This window comes from Pseudorasbora parva, chromosome 20 (assembly GCF_024679245.1).
Source record: "Pseudorasbora parva isolate DD20220531a chromosome 20, ASM2467924v1, whole genome shotgun sequence".
NCBI lineage: Eukaryota > Metazoa > Chordata > Actinopteri > Cypriniformes > Gobionidae > Pseudorasbora > Pseudorasbora parva.
In genome coordinates this window covers 7,291,642-7,306,715 of record NC_090191.1, presented here as the reverse complement: position 1 = coordinate 7,306,715, position 15,074 = coordinate 7,291,642, and positions in this window count along the sequence as shown.

The following is a 15,074-nucleotide window of genomic DNA, read 5'->3' as shown; positions in this document are numbered from 1 at the left end:
TCAAATGTTTCCCTAAAGCATTTTCATTGGTAGAAAAACTTAAACAGAAACATATCTGATTAGATGGTGTATTGCTCAACAAGAGGGTATTCTTTCAGAATAAACAACTCCCTCCTGTGTTTTGATTTGAATACAACAATAATAATACAGCATAATAACATTTAATCTCATCTCAGCTCATTATTTATCATATAAATGCCTAATATTTCAGCTATTTGACTTCTGTTACTGTGAAATTTTACATGGACAACAGTGGATAAATATGCTCATAATGTACAGTACTAGGCAGTATTGTATTAAACAATAAAAAACAATAGAAAAGTCAGATTACTCTGAATGGAAAAATTCAATTCATGACAAGATTGGTGGAAGGTATGCTGGTCCCAGCAGTCACCACCACTAGTGTGTCCTTGAGCAAGGATATTTACATGTTGCTCCAGTTTTAATCAGTTGTAATCATGTTGCGCTGTAACCTGTGCACCTTAAGTAACGTTGGAGAAAAGCGTCTGCCAATTGCATAAATGTAGATGTAATATAGTACACAATGGTAATTCAAAGTGCTTTACATTAAAGGGGAGAATAATGAATAAAAGACTGACATAAAATAAAAGATAAAATAAAATAAAAAGATTACAACAAAATAAGGTACAATCAGTTCGGACATAGCACAGTGCTCAGCCAGTAAATACACAGCTAAACAGATGTGTTTTGAGTCTGGATTTGAATGTGGCTACTGTTGGAGCACATTTGATCTGTTCAGGAAGCCGGTTCCAACTACGGCTGGCATAATAGCTAAAAGCAGACTCTCCTTGCTTTGAGTGAACTCTTGGTATTTCTAACTGACTTGATTCTGCTGATGTGAGTGATCTGTTGGGTTTGTATTTAATCAGCATATCTGCAATGTATTGAGGTCCTAGGTCATTGAGTGATATACACAAGTAATATTACTTTAAATCGATCCTAAATGTAACTGGAATGCAGTGAAGACCTGAGGACTTGTGTGATATGGTGATATGTGAATCAAACCAAGATCCCTAACTTGATTTTTAGTTTGTAGGCATCTAGCCTCAAGGTATGCGGTAACCTTGAGATTTTCATATTTGTTTCTAAATGCAGTGAATTCAGTTTTGTTTAACTGAAAAAAGTTGTGGCACATCCAAATGTTTACTTCAGAAAGTCAATGGGGCTGCCGTCTAAGTAGATCTTGGTGTCGTCTGCATAGTTGTGATAGGCAATTTGGTTCTTTCATTATTTGGCTTAATGGCAGCTGTAATACGGTTCGTAGATGGGAAGGAAGGAGGCAGGAACCGGCGAACGTTCAACAAACTTTAATTCAACATAAATAAACAAAATGAAAGTAAAACCGCGGGCAGTTGTCCGTGAGGGGCAGTTGTCCATTTTGAACACACAAAATAAAACGTGGGCAGCCCCTCACGGACGACTGCCCACAAACACATAACCCATAAAACAAAACATAACATAAATTCCAGGCCTGGTCCTCTCTCGTCTTCAGCAGCCCTTGTTCCTCCTTATATGCTCCCGTCACATGGCCGTGAGACGAGACCGGTGTGCCACGCAGCTGGCACTCGTGAACATTAATCACCAGCCCGCTCTCGCGGTCCCTCGCCCCGCTGCCTGTCACACCACAGCAGCATATACAGGTTGAATAGGAACAGTGCAAGAATTGACCCTTGTGGGACTCTGCATGTCATGGATGTTCACTCAGACTTAAAGGGTTTACCGTACATACTGTATACTTTACATACATTTTCTGTTTTCAATGGAGAGACAGAAAACTCTAGGACTAAATATAAAATATCTGGTAACACTTTACGGTAAGGGTACATGAATTATCATGATGATTATTCATGCATTAATTAATGCATGACTTATGCATTACTACATGCGTTAAGATCTCATGAATCATTAGGAACTAACAGGAATTCAAAGTCTTTCAAAGTCCTGTCTGTTTGTTACCAACACCCTGATGAAGGCCTATGGGCCGATACGCGTTGGTGTTTTAATGTTTTAGCCCTACCATTAAAGGCTTTTTTACTTTTTGCATCCTATTGAGTGCCTGGACTTGGATTTTTTCCAAATTTGTTTTCTACATTTAACCCTTCCAAGAGCACCAGAGGGTGAAAGGGATTCCAGCAGCGCTCCAGTTCTCTTTTGTCTAGTCTTTCATTCATGACTTCATGGACACCTTAATTAAAACATTAACTAAGGTGAGTAACAACTACACCTTGTAACAACAATGTGACAACATACTGCGTGTGTATTCAGTCAATGTATGTTACCTCACTCTGACATTGTAACTGGACTGCCAGAAGTCCAAATGAATGTTAAGTGTGAATTTGTCTTTACCTTAATCTTTGGATATTTACAACTTTTAATGTTTCATTTTGTAATCTGTTATTTTTGGTTTCTGTTCAGATTGCCTTTTATCGTGTTGTCATTTTTTGTTTTGTTACTGGAGCTGGGAGTTTCTGGAGGGTGACGTCCTGCTGCCATAGTGTGGTGTTCACACCTAGTTCTGTGTGTTTTCTTGTCTCCAATCTTCACATGTGGTATGGGCGTGTATTGTATCACGGGAACGTTCGAAATTTGACTGTGGGCCAAACCCTCCAGATTCCTACACTTCTGGTCATTTTGTATCTGCATAGTGTGTGTGTCGGATGCAGATTGGCGAATCCTGCTCTGAAGTTTGTCTTCTCTTATTCAACACTGATACAATAAAGTGGTAATGTTTTAGACATACGACTTCCGTCTCTTCACCCATATAGATAACAAACCTGTGGTGTCTTAACAAAAGAGAATTTACTTGGTATCGTCCCTGGCGAATGTCCAGGGTGGCGTAGTCGCTGAATTAAATCTCTAACTCTTTCTTTGTACTGCCACACAGGCATGTTACATCAACACATCTGCAGACCAGTTCCTACGGTGGCCCAGTAGTTCAGCCGTACTAAATTAAACCACAACACAACAGAATTGCCACAACACAATGGAAACAAGGCACAACAAAACGAAATCGCCACAACAAAACAGAAATGCTCCCGACCACGAGGGGGCTTTTGGAGTGCAATAAAGTTAGTTTTCCTTGCCATTGCTCTATGGATTGGCCAGTCTTACTAAAGATATAAACACTACAATCAGTTTTAAGTGTAACCATTGAATATCGACATGAAATATTCAAAATCCAAAATCACCTACTGGCATTATAGCTGCATATTTATACTCCCAAACTTTTTTACTTGCGATCACGGCGCTTGATGTCTAAGGGAACATCTGCCAATTCCACAAAGTGGTTGAAATGTATAATTTTATGAATTAAAATAACTTTTTTGTTTAAATGTTCAAATTCCAATGTTGTGTTATTGAGTCAGTTTTTTATAATACAACAAAGCTGTGGAATTTTAACTTGTCTGTTTTTAAATGTTAAAAGTAATTTTAAATCATACAAATTATGTTTCAACTGCATGGTGGAACTGGCAGATGTTCCCTTGAGCATCAAGTGTCATGACAGCATTTAAAAGCGTTTTCGAGTATAAATATGCAGGTATAATGCATGTAGGTGATTTTGAATTGATATTTCATGTCAATATACAATGGTTACACACTTAAAACTGATTGTAGAGTTTATATCTTTGTAAGACTGGCCAATCTATGGAGCAATGTCAAGGAAAACTAACTTTATTGCACTCTGAGAGCCCCTCGTGGGTGGGAGCATTTCCGCTGTGTTGTGGCGATTTCGTTGTGTTGTGGTTTAATTAGTACAGCTGTACTACTGGGCCACCGTTGTAATGATAAACAGGATGGAAACAAATGCAAATGCAAAACAGCAATGTTTATCTAACAGATACTCAAATAGTAATGGAAGATCGTTGCACAAACGCTCCTGCACAGAAGCAGTGGAGCGGGAACACGGACAGCAGGAGAGCGTGAAGCAGGGACTGAGATGGGATCCTGAAGACTGCGAGATGGTGAAGGTGCATCCGTGGTGAGATCGACGAGTGAAGAGTCCAGAGTCCAGTACACAGTAAACACGAGAAACAAGGAACAGGCACGCGACATAGGAGACTCAAACAACGATCTGACAACATGGAGAGGAAGAGAAGGGATTAAGTAGGCTGGTATGATGATGAGCAGCTGCCGCTGATCAGGCTAATTAGTGACTACGCCCCTCAGAACAAATAACGTAACGAGACACACCCAAACAACAAACACCTGCACCACACACACACACAAGACTAGAATGAGACAGCGGATTTACCAACCGTGACAACCGTAAGGCAAGGGACACACTACAAGTGTGTGTGGCGTGTCTGTTTTTATTTCGGTTCCCATGTTAACCGGTTAGAGCTTGCACACTGGCTGTGTGACACACGCCGCGCGGAAAACGCGTGCATGCTTGATATAGAAGAGACGCCTATTTTACACGCGAGCGTGTTGGAAGCGTTTCCAGGCAAAATAGTGTAGGAAAATTTTTTTATATGTCATCTAAAATCAACCTGGGGCCTTACTTATAAAACTTTCTGTAGACTTCATCCTAAAAATGTACATACGCACAAAAGCTAGATTTTACATATGCACAAAAAAACTCTTAATAAAACCATGTGTACGGCAGAACCTGTGCTAAAATCCTTTTATAATTTTTATACAAATATAAAGATTTCGCATATGTGTATCTCCTCCCCGAATTTAAAATACAGTATATGGAGCTAACAACGCCTAGTTTTACTATGCATAACCTCATCTGCATATAATTTCTATGCATATTCCCATCCACATGACTGTTAAAGACTGAAATGATTCATTAATTTCCATGGGCCAAATATTTTAGCTATTTTAATTCAGAATATTTAATTAATTTTCAAAAATTCAAATCAAATCAAATGCATGTTGTTTTGATGGTAATGTGAACATAAAGGCTGTGTAGGATATTTTAAAGGGGGGGTGAAATGCTGTTTCATGCATACTGATCTTTTTACACTGTTAAAGACTTGGAATCCCATACTAAACATAGACAAAGTTTCAAAAGTTAAGGTGGACGTTTGATGGGAGTATTTCTTTGTCAAAAAATACTACTTCCGGTTAGTCATACGTTTCGGCAAGTTTTTTGCGATCATGCGTCCCCTTTGACGTTAATGGGGGCGGAATTTCCTTGTATGGGCCGTATGGACAATTCTACCGGAAGAGCGTGAGAGAGAGAGAGGGAGAGAGCGAAAGCAACAGGCTACGCCCATCAAAGCGCTGGCTCGTAGGCTGCGCTGCACAGGTGATGTGCACAACTAACAATGTCACCAAAAAAGTGCGTTTTTGGTTGCCAGACCAAGACAGTCCTGCACAGATTCCCCAAAAACCCCGCGTTAAGGCAACAGTGGATGTAATTTGCTTTTCCAGATCAGCAACTGAGTTGCGCAAAGGTTTATGTCTGTTCACTGCATTTCGGGGCCGACTGTTTCATAAACAAGGCCCAGTTCGACGCCGGATTTTCCGATTGCCTAATGCTGAATGATGGAGCAGTCCCAACGATAAAGGTCCCAACGTTAGTACCGCAGGCGGTGAGTAAGACTGCTTCAAATGTCTGTGTTTTTGCCTATGCTCATCAAGTAGCCCAAACATGATCACGTTTAGTTAATTGATCAATGGAGCATGCGATGTGTAGTGCGTGTACATTTGTTTAGCTGGCCACTATATGTGTAACTTTATGTTTGTGTATTGTAAAAGCACTCCAAACAACAATACACAAAGAGTGGGGAAATATGTTGAACTAAATAAGCGCGCTTCTTCATTCAAATGCGCTACTATTCCGTGTCTTTCTATGTAAACACTAACTTAGCCTGCCGTGCAAAACCAGTCCGCTTAATAACGTTACAATTGTCTACACAAACCACGCGTAAACACACACACACACGTGCACAACTGCACTTCCCACATGTACACCTTCAAAGACAAAAATACGACGATATAATTCAAGTATAAATATGTAAATAACACAAGCCGCTAAGCATATTATATAGTTAGTGTATAACTTGTACCACATAGAGACGTCCTGCTCTAGTCGTTTTTTGCTGCTGCTCCTGTTCAACTGCAGCCTCTGGGTCTGATTCCGGATCATAGATGTATGGCTGTATCTGATTAAAAGCCATATTTTTATTTTGAATAAAGTTTTTCCCGCTGTTAGGGATGACACAGCTTTACGACGCACTCAACCCAATAACAGCGATGCGCACACGTCATTATTTAGCTCCGCTCACACGATACGCCCCCACCCGCTCGGCTTTTTTCGGAAAGACTCGGAACAGCGCATCTTTCTTATATAATTATTAAAAAAATAAAGACTTTTCGGAGATATGCAGGATGCAATGCTACTCTGTAGGTACTCAAGATTGACATGACACTGACTGAAACTGAGTGTTTCACCCCCCCTTTAATGGAAAACGGATGCTTATTTATTGCACTGTAAATTTACAATTGTCTGACTCAGCACGTCACTGACAAAACATTTTAACAAAAAGGAACGTACAAATCTTAACTTTGTTTTCAAGTTGTAACCTTCAGATATAGTGGTTTTTTTATATTTGTGTGAAGATGTATTCAACTTGTCTTGTGCAGCTCAAACTGGATAATGGACCGTTCGACCACCGAATCCTGCAGTGTCTGTGATATCGAAGTAAGTATATATCACTGATAATCATTCTCGCTAAAACATATTTATCATAATATGAGATCTGCAGTTTAGTTTAAAGCGGACTAACTGGAATTAGCCTGTATTTATTCCTGTATTTAATGTAGCAGTTGATTAATGTGACTTACTGAATGTTTGAATCACACCAGTGTGAATGTATGCTTTAAATGGTTAAATATCAAATGTGACTTTCTTTTGGAAGCTGCATTCAAATACATTTGGCTCAAAAATCTGAGGAGGCACGTGCCCTTTGTTTGAATGGCCACGATGCCTCTGATAACGGCCCTATTCCAGGTTTGATTCTACTAAGACTACACTAAGTAACTAAGAACATGTTTAAACTAAACACTTTTAATACGTTTGATGCTTTGTGGTGTGGTTTGGTTTGTGATTCTTCACCCGGTCACGGTGACATTTTGTTGAACTGACTACAGTGGTTTTTTACAACTGAAACTGTTAGGAAATATTTATCAAGACAGTGATACAACAGTTTTTGTGCTGTTTCACTTCTGCATCTGTTCTGAGTTTGTTCCAAAGAGGCAAGAACTACATGATCTTGCATCTTTTCGCAATTTTTGTACTTACTCTCAGGTGTTGGGTCACAATAAGAGGATAGCTTAATTGTATATAGAAATATGTGTGCCTTTCCAAATCATGTAAAATTAACTGAATTTACCATGGGGGACTCCAATCAAGCTGTAGAAACATCTCAAAGGTGATCAGTGGAAACATGATGAGCTCAATTTTGAGTGACATGACAAAGACTGCATTGTTTTAAAAAATAGTTTTGCAAAGATTTCACTTTTTTTCACATTGTCATTATGGGATATTGTTTGTAGAATTTTGAGGGAAACTATTAATTTAATTCATTTTGGAGTAAGGCTGTAACATCCGGAAAGTATTCAGAGCAGGATGAATACTTTTCAGATGCACTGTATACACCTTAATAGCTATTGTGTGGAAAACAGTTTTTACCATTGCCATATGGTTCCCATTTCATTGTGAAGCTTGTGAAGCATGTGATAATGGTTGGTATTAATTGCACTTTGCTAAACCTAACTCTATATGTGACGAAGACAAGCCCACAAGCTTGCCTTGTGACAGCATACTCATAGAAGCACTTCGTGCAAATTCGAATTTATTTACAGTGTCAGAGAGGTTCGTCCACAGTGTAGAATATGTACAAGTGTCAATAAAAAATGCCAATCAAAAATCCTAAATACCAAAGTAAATAAATAACAAAATAAAGGTGTGTGTGTATTATAAATATACAGTAAGGAAAATACGTATTTGAACACCCTGCTAATATGCAAGTTCTCTCACTTAGAAATCATGGAGGGGTCTGAAATTGTCATTGAAGGTGCATGTCCACTGAGAGACGTAATCTAAAAAAAAAAATAATCCAGAAATCACATTGTATGATTTTTTTTAGTGATGCTACCACCCCCATGCTTCACATTAGGGATGGTGTTCTTGGGATGGTACTCATGATTCTCCTTCCTCCAAACACGTTTAGTGGAATTATGACCAAAAAGTTCTATTTTGGTCTCATCTGACCACATGACTTTCTCCCATGACTCCTCTGGATCATCCAAATGGTCATTGGCAAACTTAAGACGGGCCTGGACATGTGCTGGTTTAAGCAGGGGAACCTTCCGTGCCATGCATGATTTCAAACCGTGACGTCTTAATGTATTCTCAATAGGGCTGTCAATCGATTAAAATATTTAATCGTGATTAATTGCATAATTGCCATGATTTAAATCGCGAAAAATCCCACATTTTTAGCAATTGTAAATGTATCATATATTAAGTTTAAATTAAGTTTTTAATAGTCTAATCAACATGGGTATGGACAAATATGCATGCTTTATGCGAAATGTACATTTATTATTAGTGAAACCATACTTATTCAATAATAATCACTACAGCATGAAGACTAGACATATCAAAGATCATAGATGTTTATCTAAGAAATTGTTCATGTCTCTTAAGCCTAACCTTAAAAATTAAGAGTAAGTAGTGATTTCTCTCATTTTAAGAATATAAAGGGAAATATAAATTTCTCTCAATTATTTAATTCAGAGCAGGGCACAGTTCGTATGAAAAATTGGTAATGTGTACCAGTGAGCGCACCAGAACCACACCATACCTGGAGGAGGTCCATATTCCACGAGTAAGAATATAGTGCGGCCCCTTTAAGAGATCCGTGCTCCCTATTGAACTGCCGGTATTTTGCGTGTGCGTGCTGAACTGAGCCGCGATTCACGTGGACAGTGTGAAGAACACGGACTCAGGAGCGCTTGTATAGGAAAGTAACCTGTGCATTGGTTTTAGCCGATTGTAATGTATTTAGTTCCATAAAACAGGTGTACTGTAAGCGGTGATGGTGTTAATGATTTACCTCAGACATGAGCTAGAGTGAGCTGCAGTGCATCACGCTCAGACTGCAGACAATGTGCTCAGTGAAAAAACACACTTTTCTTTCTGGAGTCTAATAAAAGTTTAACAGAAAATATGGTAGCTTAATGTAGGTAATAACTGCACTTTTGGTTTAGAATAGTAATGTTAATGTCAACCCTTTTCTTTCCCTATTAATGTTTGCTGCTGCATCCTTTGTCTGACTGCTCTCACTTTTTCCAACTATGGGGTATGCCACGGATCAAACAGAACATGCGCAACAAATTAATACGCAACAAATTGCGTAATAAATTTAGTGCCGTTAAAATGAATTTGTGTTAACGCGTTATTAACACGTTAACTTTGACAGCCCTAATTCTCATGACCCAGCTAACAATTTTAGGTTATAAGAACGTTTCCCTAACGTTCCCATTAAGTTCTAAAAACGTTTTTGAACGTTCTAGGAACGTTGAAATGTCCAGTTTGTGGAACGTTGTATTAACGTTCTCATTAGGTTCTAAGAACGTTAAATAACGTTCTTATAAGGGTGTAGAGTATGATCAAATAAAATATTCCTGTTTTCTCCTTTACTGTACTTGCTTTTGTTTATTGACATCTTATTCTTTCTTAAAAAAAGCTAAAACCACTTTTATAATTGACTTTTATATTTATATTACATTTATATTTAGTACATAATTAGTTTACTAGATTTTTCTTCTGATTGTAAAAAAATGTATATATACACGAAAATAGCATTTAAGTGCCATTAAGTTATCTCTGCATATGCAAATTATGTGTCTGAAGTTTGAGAAAAAAGCTGTATGACTAATTTGTAATGACTAATACTTTTTTTAATGTAGTAACGTTTTTAAAACGTTCCACTAACAATGTAAGAATAAAGTTTTATAGCTAACGTTTTTAGAACGTTTCTCAATAGCAAATAACGTTGGCACAACGTTCTAATAACGTTACTGCGATAACGTTTTTTGATAGCGTTGAGAGAACTTTCAAAGAACGTTAGCCAACGTTCTGAGAACGTTCCCTGTTAGCTGGGGAGTAACCTTAGAAACCATGGTCCCAGCTCTTTTCAGGTCATTGGGCTGATTTCTCACCTTTCTTAGGATCATTGAGACTCCATGAGGTTAGATCTTGCATGGAGCCCCAGTCCGAGGGAGATTGACAGTAATGTTTAGTTTCTTCCATTTTCTAATGATTTCTCCAACATGGAACCTTTTTTCACCAATGCAAGCTGCTTGGCAATTTCCCTGTAGCCCTTTCCAGCCTTGTGGTGGTGTACAATTTTGTATCTAGTTTTTTAGTTTAGCAGCTCTTTGGTCTTGGCCATGTTAGTAGTTGGATTCTTACTGATTGTATTGGGTGGACAGGTGTCTTTATGCAGCTAATGACCTCAAACATGTGCATCTAATTTAGGATAATAAATGGAGTGGAGGTGGACATTTTAAAGGCAGACTAACATGTCTTTGAGGGTCAGAATTCTAGCTGATAGACAGGTGTTCAAATACTTATTATATATACTTCACTGTATATATATATATATATATATATATATATATATATATATATATATATATATATATATATATATATATATATATTACGCACACACAGTATAGAAACGTTTGGGTTTTGCTGAGGCACTGCAGTAGCACTCATTGGTGATGTCGGCACTCAGCACTCAGCCAGTTCATTAATTGAACTGAATCAATCTGTAGTTCTGGGTTAATGACATAAGACACAAAAGCCAAAGTAGCACATCCGACAAAAAAAGAACCAAAAAATCTGTTAAAGTTTGCTGAGGATTAGGCCTGCTATGCTTCTGTATTTTAATGTTGGTAATAATGGTGGTGTTACAAGTCTGGTCTTCATCTGTTGTGTTTTCCCCCTGTACTTCCGGGTTTTGTCTTTGTCACATCTTCCTTTGTTCTGAGTTTCCCGCCGCTGTTCAGTCCCCTTGTTAGCTTTAGTTATGTCAGCTGTGTGTAGTCATCTGTTATCACCTGTTCCCCTCATTTGTCTAGTCATCAGTGTGTGTATTTATTTCCCTCGTGTTCAGTCATTCCTTGTCCGGTCTCTGTTACCCACCGTTATTGTCTAGGTAGAGGTAATGTTAGATTTTCCTGGGAATTCCAGTTCATTGTAAATAAAGTATCTTTTGTGTTTTGGAAGTCTTGAACTCTCCTTGTCTTCGTTGGCATTTACACACCCGTAACAGAAGACCAGACCAAACTGACAAGACTTCCCATACCAAGATGGGCATCTTTGTCCCTGTCTCACCCAAGTCACCAGCAGCTTCCGCTTCAGTGGTGGATCATTTGTGGGGCCTCCGGCAGGACAGACAGCCGCTGGAGAGGTACGTGGAGGAATTCACCGAGCTGTCTTATCTGAGGAACTGGCCTGATGCCCTGCTTAACGCTGTGTTTTTGATGTGTCTGGATGAGGACACTATTAGATTTCGTGACACTCCTTGTTCATAGTCCCTGGTTGAAACCATCAATTTAATTTTGTTCCTCAATGGTTCCGCATACGAACTCGAAGAGAGTGTGTGTTTGCCTTATCCGGACCTGTCAACAACATCCGCAGCCGGGCCAGTTCGCCAGCAGCCAGGTGCCTCCACCCATCCCTCCAGTGGACTGTCCGCCTGCCAAGAAGCCATGGAGGCCGAGGAGGGCCAGCAGGAAGCCCTCGTCTCCAGCCAAGATGGCAGCCACTGTATCGGAGCCAGCAGAGGAGGGCTGGCTGATAGATTTCTAGGCCAAGCCACTCACTGCCCTTTCAGAGCCCGCTCCAGGCCCTCCAGAGCCCGCTCCAGGCACTCATGAGCCCTCTCCAGGCTTCAGCATGTCTTCACCCGGCTTCCCAGAGCCGCCTCCAGACTCCCACATGCACCCCACTCCTGCCACCCACGAGCCCCCCAACCAAGCCCCTAAATTTGGAAGGAAAAAAAAAAAGGGGGGGGGGGGCTATAGGTCTGTGGGTGGGGAACATAGGGGTGGGATGCCCGCACTGCCCAAGCCTCCAGCCCTGTCTAAGGCTCCGGACCCGCCATGGCAACCCAAGGCCCCTGACCTCGGCCTCACCCTAAAGGTCCCCAGCCAGCCAGGTCCCAGCACCCGGTGAACTTCGGAAGGCGTGAGGACGCGCCTACCGGGTGGGGGGAGTAATGTCACAAGTCTGGTCTTTGTCTGTTGTGTTTTCCCCCTGTACTTCCTGGTTTCGTTTTAGTCATATGTTCCTTTGTTCTGAGTTTCCCGGCACTGTTCAGTCCCCTCGTTAGCTTTAGTTATGTCAGCTGTGTCTAGTCATCTGTGTCACCTGTTCCCCTTGTTTGTCTAGTTATCAGTGTGTGTATTTAGTTCCCTCGTGTTCAGTCCTTCCTTGTCCGGTCTCCGTTACCCACCGTTATTGTCTAGGTAAAGGTAATGTTTTAGGTGTTCCTTGGAAATTCCAGTTTATTGTAAATAAAGTATCTTTTGTGTTTTGGAAGTCTTGAACTCTCCTCATCTTCATTGGCATCTACACACCCGTAACAGCTGGTACTTGGAGAGACAAATATTTTCTGAGGTGGTACATGGTATAAAAAGTTTGAGAACCACTGGTTTATAGCATCCAGATTTGCATGTGAGGTTTGATTTGATCAACTTTTCATAAGAATGTTTTTGATGCTTTGCATCTTGTTCAATTTATGGTGCATGTGCTTACAAAGTGTAATGGTACAAATAACTTTCTTTAGTGACCGTGAACATTTGTTGTACTGACCACAGTGTTTTTGTAGAACTGAAACTGTTAGGAAATATTTTCCCACAATGGACAGTTTTGGAAGCTGCATTCAAATCCATTTGGCTTAAAAATCTGAGGGGACACGTTTTCAGGGATCTGAAAACACAAATCTGTTTTATTGGGCATGATGCCTCTGATAACGGCCCTAAAGCAGGTTTGATTTGAAACTAAGAGCATGTTTACACTGAACACTATGAATATGTTTCAAGCTTTGCATATATTTGACCCATGAGACAAATTGTAACGGTAACATGACTTTCTTTAGGTGTGGTTCTTCACCTAGTCATGGTGACAGTTTATTGAACTGACCACATTGGTTTTGTGCAAGTGAAACGGTTAGGAAATATTTATCAAGACCGTGACACCCACCAGTTTTTGTGCTATTTCACTTCTGCATCTGTTCTGCATTTGATTCAAAGAGGCAAGAACTACATGATCTCCCATCTTTTCGCAATTTTGTACTTACTTACTGGGTCATCTCTTCACAGGTGTTGTCATCTTTTCACAGGGGTTCGGTCATCTCATCGCAGGTGTTGGTCATCTCTTCATCTCTCCACAGGTGTTGGTTATCTCTCCACAGGTGTTGGTCATCTCTTTACAAGTGTTAGGTCATCTCTTCACAGGTGTTGGGTCACTGCTTCAGATTAATTGTTATAAAAAATAAGCTATATTTATTAACCTTCTAGTATTTTCTGAGAAGCGTCTCCCTTTTTATAAAGCCAGCGTGATCAGGGTGTAATAAAGGTTGACATCTAAAGTTGAGCAGATTTAAAGTACATACAGAAAGAAATGTCAATGCAATTTTTAGTTATTTATTGTATTATTACTGTGATTTAATAGAACATTTACATAAATGTTAACAAAAAAATGTATATACGTATATAGATTTTTAAAAGATATTATTCTGATCCAGTTATGTAATTATATACCTTTATACCCACTTGCACTTAAGATAAGCTTAAAGCAATCATGGTCTTGCTCTATTTTGTTTACTATTATTTGTAAGAGCATTTTATCTGGTTCATTTTGACTTTGAGAGAAGACCAGGCTTGGACTTTATGATTAAAGTGTCCGCCTCCTTCTTCCCTGAACTTTAAACATCGTTACATTAGGGCCATCCCAAGGAGGAAGGAGGACAAAGCCGTCAAAGCTGCCACCCTCCGTGAGGAATAACAGGATTCACTATCGTTTGCCTGCTGCTGGCTTTCTGCCGTCTGCCATGATGGGGAGTAATTGCTAGCTGGGTCCCAATTCAGGGGTTGCATTGTTTGGCTGTTGCCGGGAGATAAATTTGAGAAAAGGGAAACAGGAAGTGTTATAACTTCTGCATACATTGAAACTGCATACTTCTTCAGCTGTGTGTTCATTTTAAGAGGCCAATACATTATTGTGAATCAAAGTTATACCACCACCAACTGACAGCAGGAGTCATCTGGCATCCATAATCACCAATCTCTGTGTTAGGTTTGGTCCGCACTTAACCTTTGAAACCCACATTAAATTTCTTTGCAAAAATCTTTTTGTCACCTCAGGAATATAGCCAGACTCCGTCCCTCACTCACCCTTCATCAGGGCTGGACCGGTAATCTGGCATACCGCACTTTGGGGCAGATAGGTTTTTTTTTTGCCACTGACAACATGCAGCGACAGCGGCCCATTGGTTTGTCTTCTGAATTGACAGGCCAAAATGAGAGAGACCTCCCCTCCATATTAGGCGATTTTTTTTTTTTCCCCCCCTATGTATCTATTTATTATTTGCAAGCATGGAACTGCAAAAGGCGAATATCCGCGCAGCCGCTGACGAACGTACGCTGCATTTAAATACTGCTCTATGAACGGCACTTTGACTTATTTTGTTTTATACAATCGTGTGATATGAGAACATACCGGGTTCTGCGTTGAATCAGCTGAAAACAGCCCTGAATGTAGCCTATTCATGACGAGGTAAAGTCATGGGTAAATTGGAAAACGACACACAAACGTTTCACTTTACCACAACAATTTACCTTGCAGCTACTAACAGCAAAGAAACATGGTGTTTTGGATGAAACATTTATTAAAAATGTTGCTATTACTTAAATGAATATTGCAGAATATAAATAATTTTTATAGAGGCTGTTTTTGTATTTTCTACAGGTGTCTACATTTTTTAAAGTAAAAATATAATAGTTTAATATGTGTGTTT